This window comes from Sciurus carolinensis, chromosome 4 (genome assembly GCF_902686445.1).
Source record: "Sciurus carolinensis chromosome 4, mSciCar1.2, whole genome shotgun sequence".
Taxonomy (NCBI): Eukaryota; Metazoa; Chordata; class Mammalia; order Rodentia; family Sciuridae; genus Sciurus; species Sciurus carolinensis.
The window spans coordinates 108,707,831-108,713,830 of NC_062216.1; the positions used below are offsets into that span (position 1 = coordinate 108,707,831).

General features: G+C 40.6%; 1 non-coding gene across 1 annotated transcript; it reads left to right on the top strand.

Moving 5' to 3' along the window:
* Positions 1-2,512: 2,512 nt before the first annotated feature.
* On the top strand, positions 2,513-2,621 carry LOC124984174 (U6 spliceosomal RNA). Its single transcript, XR_007108629.1, has one exon. It is a non-coding gene; the product is annotated as a U6 spliceosomal RNA (small nuclear RNA).
* Positions 2,622-6,000: the final 3,379 nt, after the last annotated feature.

Here is a 6,000-nt window from a genome sequence, read left to right on the forward strand (position 1 = left end):
GAAATCTCTGGGAGGCCAGGCAGGAAATGCTTGGGGAGAAAATTGCATTACTTGGAAGAAAACCTTTTAAATCAGGAGGAAGAGCTGTGGCTGGTTCTGAGGGTGGAACCAGTCGTGGGGCAAGTGTTCAGTACAGAGGCACAGGACTGCAATGGTGGTGGCGGCTGAGACTCAGATGGCCATGCTGGTGACAGCTGCTGGGAAGCTGGGTTCTACTTAGTGGTGGGCAGTAGCTCTAGAAGATCTCCAGAGAAAGAGGGTGACTGAGATGAAGTTTATCTATCCTGCCACGGAGAAGAGAAGCAGTCCTGTAGTTTACTGGGAGCAGACGCAAGAAGACCTGGAGAAACACCACCCCAACTGCAGTGGGTTGTATAGCCAGGGTCTCAGGGATGGTATCCAAAGCCTATTTCTCTCTCACGGCTGCTGTGTGTAAGAAGTAAGGGTTTAGCTAAGATTGACTGATAAGACACCTGGACACTCATTCATTCATTCCACAAACAGTTGTTGCCAAGAACCCAGCCTTGGGCTTGGTGTTAGGAATACAAAGATTCGGTGACTCTGTTCCTTCCCCCGAGAGACTTATAACTGTGAAGAGAGTTACAGTACAATGAACTTGGTCATTTGGATCGCTTTCCTTCTTAAGCCTCTTTCATGGCCCCTGGGTTTACTAAAGGATAAAGTCCTAAATTGCTAACAGAGTGGGCAAGGTTCTCCATTCTATCGTTGTGGTGAAGGGGATGGACTCTGGAATTCAGTTGTCTGGCCTCAAATCCCAGCTGCATCACTCCTCAGATGTGTGAGCCCAAATGAACAAAACAGCTCCTCCGTTTCCTCAGTTCCTCATCTGACTGAAGACAAATATGGGAAGAGCAGTAGTATTGAGAATAAGATGATACAGCACACACAAAATGCTCATCGTGGCACAAGGCACATATTATATAGTCAATAGACGATAATAATTCCCACTCTGGCAGCCTACCCGCCTCTGTTTCCTTCTTACTGTTCTGTCATACTCTGCAGCACTCACACGTGCCATCCGATTCGCTGACCTCTTTACCCCATACCATTTATGGGTGCCATCTGACTCCCCAAGTGCCGTGCCTCTGACCTGGAATGTCCGCATCTCAACCGCTGTGTCGATTGCTACCCCTATTCCACATCAGCCTGGCAGCACCTACTTTCAGATTCAGCAGCATTAGCTGTCATTGCCATAATGCAGACTTTGGTGACCATCCTCAAACCTCTCCATACCTTGTCCCCCCATGACAGTATCATTGAACTATTCCTTCTATGCCTCTGTAGTACCTAGTACAGAGTCCCATCATGTTCTAGCTAGCTTTTTGCTGCTATGACCAAAAGACTTGACAAGAACCATTTTAGAGGAGGGAAAGTTGATTTGGTGCTCATGATTTCAGAGGTCCCAGTCCATAGAGGTTGACCTCATTGTTCTGGGCCTGAGTTGAGGCAGAACATTATGGCAGAAAGGTGTACAGGAAGAAGGACATGGCAAACAGGAAGCAGAGTGAGACTCTGCTCACCAGGAACAAAATAGATACCTTGAAGACTCGCCCCTGATGACCCACCTCCTCCAGCCACACCCTAACTGCCTACAGTTACCACCCAGTTATCCCTATCAGCTGACTAACACACTGATTAGGTTAAGGCTCTCATGACCCAATCATTTCACCTCTGAAGGTTCTAGTATTGTCTCACGCATGAGTTTTGGGGGGACATCTCATGTCTAAACCCATAACACATCATGACACCACACTTTACTATTTTTTTTTTCCTACTTGGAATAACTCTTTTTTTGTTTGTTTGTTTGTTTATTTATTTTCCAAATAACGTCTTTCTTTTTTTTTTTCATCTTTCTTAATTATGTTTTTTTCATTGTAATAAAAGTCCTACTCATTCTGGGGAAGTTGAAAAATAGACATACATAAAATGAAGAACCCTAAAACCTTAAGCCCAGATATTGTGATGTTAATTAGTTCTAGTTTCGGGGTTACTCTTGTACAGAGAACTTTCTGGCAAGGCATAAACTTTCATGAATTTTTAAGAAGAATCTAGTATAACACCACTGGTTATACTTGCTTTCTTTTTCCACTTCTTTCCCTCAAGTTGGGAGGTGGTGGTGGAGTAGCCATGGGTGTTTTGGGGATCTGACTAACCAGAAGTCAAAATAGCGACAAATTTAATTAGGGTTTCTGTGGGCTTGAAGTAGCTTTGCTGTGGTCAAGGTATTGTTAGCTGGCAAAGGAATGACTTCCAGGACATTCCTGCTGTCCTCTGGGGCTTGTGACCCAGCATCAAGAAATGAAGCCTAAGGCCACAGACTATTCCCTGATACGAATAGTCCTGGGGGAAGTGATGTTCCACCCATTATAAAGCTATTCAAAACTTACAAGTTCAGTGACATTTTAAAGGGTTTAAAAATATTTTCAAAGGTTCAGAAGAGAAAATCCAGTACAAAAGACATAAAAAAATTTGCTCAAAAACTGATGAAGCAGTGTTCCCTTTGGCTGCACATATGTACTAAAATTGGAACAATACAGAGAAGATTAGCACGGCCCCTGCACAAGGATGACATGCAAATTCGTGAAGTGTTCCATATTTTAAAAAAAAAGAAAAAAATTGATGAGGCAAATTAACTTTAATTTGGAATATTTCAATAAAATATGCAAAATATTATGAAATCTTGATTTGAAAAGATATGAAAACTTCCAACTTGAAAATTTTAAGAGAAAGAGTCGAGAGGAAAGTCAATAAAACATTAATAGAACATGAGACACACACACAAAAATAAAATCTACAGTTTTTTTTTTGTTGTTGTTGTTTGTTTGTTTGTTTTTGGTTCTGGAGGTTGAACCCAGGGCACTCTACCACTGAGCTACCCCTTCAGGCTTTTTATTTTGTTTTGAGACAGGGTCTCACAAAGATGCCTGGGCTGGCCTTGAACTTGTAATACTCCTGCCTCATTCTCCCAAGTAGCTGGGATTATAGTTGTATGCCACTACAACTGGCTAACAGAAATTATCTTGACATTAAGAGACTGATTGTAAAAACCAAAACCCAAAACCCAACCACCAACCACCACGACAACAAGCTATGGGTAAATGACAGAAAGATCAATAGAGGGAAGGGAGCAGAGAGTGGGGAGAGGGAGGGGAAGGAGAAGTACTGGGTCTGAATTAGAACAAGATACATTCCCTGCTTGTATAATTATGTCAAAGTGGATTCTACTGTTGTGTATAACTAAAAAGAACCAAAAAAAAAGAGGTTAATTGTAATAAAAAATTCAGATCATATGATAGCACTAATCCATTAACAGTCAAATTTTAAATAAAAATAAAGAATAGGTTTTAAGATTATTTGGTAATATAATAATAAATCATATGAGTAAAATGGAAAAAACATATTGCTGATTTGACAAGAAATGTTGACATCAATGAATATTAGCATAAAAGGATCAGGCCTGATGCAAACTTCATGGATCAGTTTAGCCTTTTATTCAATAATGAAGTTTCAGGCAGGAATGGGGTGATGCCACTGGACCCACTTTCCTGATGGAAAATGAGCCACTGGACAGAGGGGACTGGGCTTACACAGGTTATACTAAGAGGTGACTTAATTAATGAATGTGTCAGTTTGGGCACTCAGGAATTTGGGGTCTGTTTTACTGGATGAAATGGGAGGGGATCTGGGGCCAGTGGTGAGTATCTGGGATTTATCTTACTGGACCGGATGGAGGACCTGGGGTCAGTGGTTGGTATCTGGGAAAGGATTTGTTTAGGGAAGGATCAATGCTTTGGCCTCTGTCCAGAGACTGTCAGACTTGGATATCTCCTTCCGGGGCCTATCTTGTCCCTGGGAAAGACTGTATTGGGAAAGGCTCAATGCTATCAATGTATGGCTTTCTTTTTCACTCCCTTTTCCAGGTCTCACTATTTGGGGGTTTGTCATTTTCCATATGCAATAATGAAGACAATATTAAACTCATCATACCATGCAATTTGGAGACTGATGACCAATGATTTGAGTATACATAGGAAAAGAATATTAAAGGTTAGTCACGGGGCTGGGGATATAGATAGCTCAGTTGGTAGAATGCTTGCCTTGCATGCACAAGGCCCTGGATTCAATCCCTAGCACCACAAAAACAAAAACAACAACAAAAGAAAAGATTAGTACAGCACTAGAAAACTTGAAAGCCCTGATATTTAACTGCACAAAATATAAAAGATGGATTTTCCCAAATGTGACAAATCATTCTGAAATTTGACATGACATTACCAATAACAAGTTATGAAGCTGAAAAGTCTTTCTAAATTATTGATAATAAAAACATAAATTTCAACCAACTATGTAAGAGAAAGGACTAACCTATTTTTTACACTATGGAAAATAATATAACAAAATTTAAATTTTATGTTAGTGACTTTTTACACTACATAATATTTAATTTTTATGTTTATATTTTTCTTAGTGGAGTCGAGTAAATTAAAAGTATTATATTCTCTTGTTGAAAAGCTTTTTCTTTTTCCTGGAGTTAATAATTTTTCAATTCCATGTACCTATTTTTAATTTATTATCAACCTTTCCAAGAAAATGTTTTTCTTCTTGAGACATATCTATGTATCTATATAGATATTGATATATATATAGATAAAGATATAATACCTAGATAGATATATAGATTTAGATATAAATATATCTCAAGATATTTATCTCTTCTCCTCCCCCTCCTCCCCCTCCTCCCCCTCCTCCTCCCCCCTCCTCCTCCTTCTTCTTCTTCCTCTTCTTCTTCTTCTTCTTCTTCTTCTTCTTCTTCTTCTTCTTCTTCTTCTTCTTCTTCTTCTTCTTCTTCTTCTTCTTCTTCTCCTTCCCCTTCTCCTTCCCCTTCTTCCTCCTCCTCCTCCTCCTCCTCCTCCTCTTCTTCTTCTTCTTCTTCTCCTCCTCTTCCTCCTCCTCCTTCTTCTTCTTCACTGGAGATTGAACCCAGGAGTGTTTTTACCACTGAGCTACATTTCCAGCCCTTTTTTATTTTTCACTTTAAGACAGGGTCTGGCTAAGTTGCTTAGGGTTTCACAAAGTTGCTGAGGCTGGCCTTCAACTTGTGTTCCTCCTGCCCCAGACTCTGGAGTCGCTGGGATTACAGTCAAAAACACTGTAACGAGTTTTGATAAAATTTTTTAGGGAATACAGAGAATTGAACCCAGGAGTGCTCTAACACTGAGCTACATCCCCAGCTATTTGTTTTATTTTATTATTTTATTTTGAGAAGGTCTTGCTAGGTTGCACAGGTTATTCTTGAACTCATGATCCTCCTGCCTCAGTCCCCCAAGTTATTGGGATTATAAGTGTGTGCCACCATACCCACTTCCTCTTCTTCATTTTTGGGGGCGGGTACCAGGGACTGAACTCAGGGGCACTTCACCACTGAGTTACATTTTCATCCCTATTTTGTATTTTGTTTAGAGACAGGGTCTTACTGAGTTGCTTAGTGCCTTGTTTTTGCTGAGGCTGGTTTTGAACTCGTGATCCTCCTGCCTCAGCCTCCCCAGCTGCTGGGATTACAGGCAAGCACTACTACGCTTGACCTCTTCTTCATATTTTAAAATTTTATTTTATTTTAACTGATACATAAAAATGTGAGATCATACTCATTTATGGTATGCCATGTGATATTTCCAAACATACACATGGGTAATGTTTAAATCAGGCTAAACATATCCATCATTTTTTTTTTTTTTACAGTGGAAACATTCAAACTCCTTTCTTTTAGCTTTTTAAATGCGCAGCACCTTATCATCATCCCAGTCCTCCTACGGTGCAGCGGGACACCGGTACTCCTTACTCCTCCTCTTGAAGCTGGGGACCTTGGCCTCCCGGTCACGCCCCCCCTACTTTCTCTGCTAACCACCATTCCACTCTCAACTACCGTGAGACTGACGTTTTTATATCCCACACAGGAGCGAGACTCTTCAGTGCTTTCTG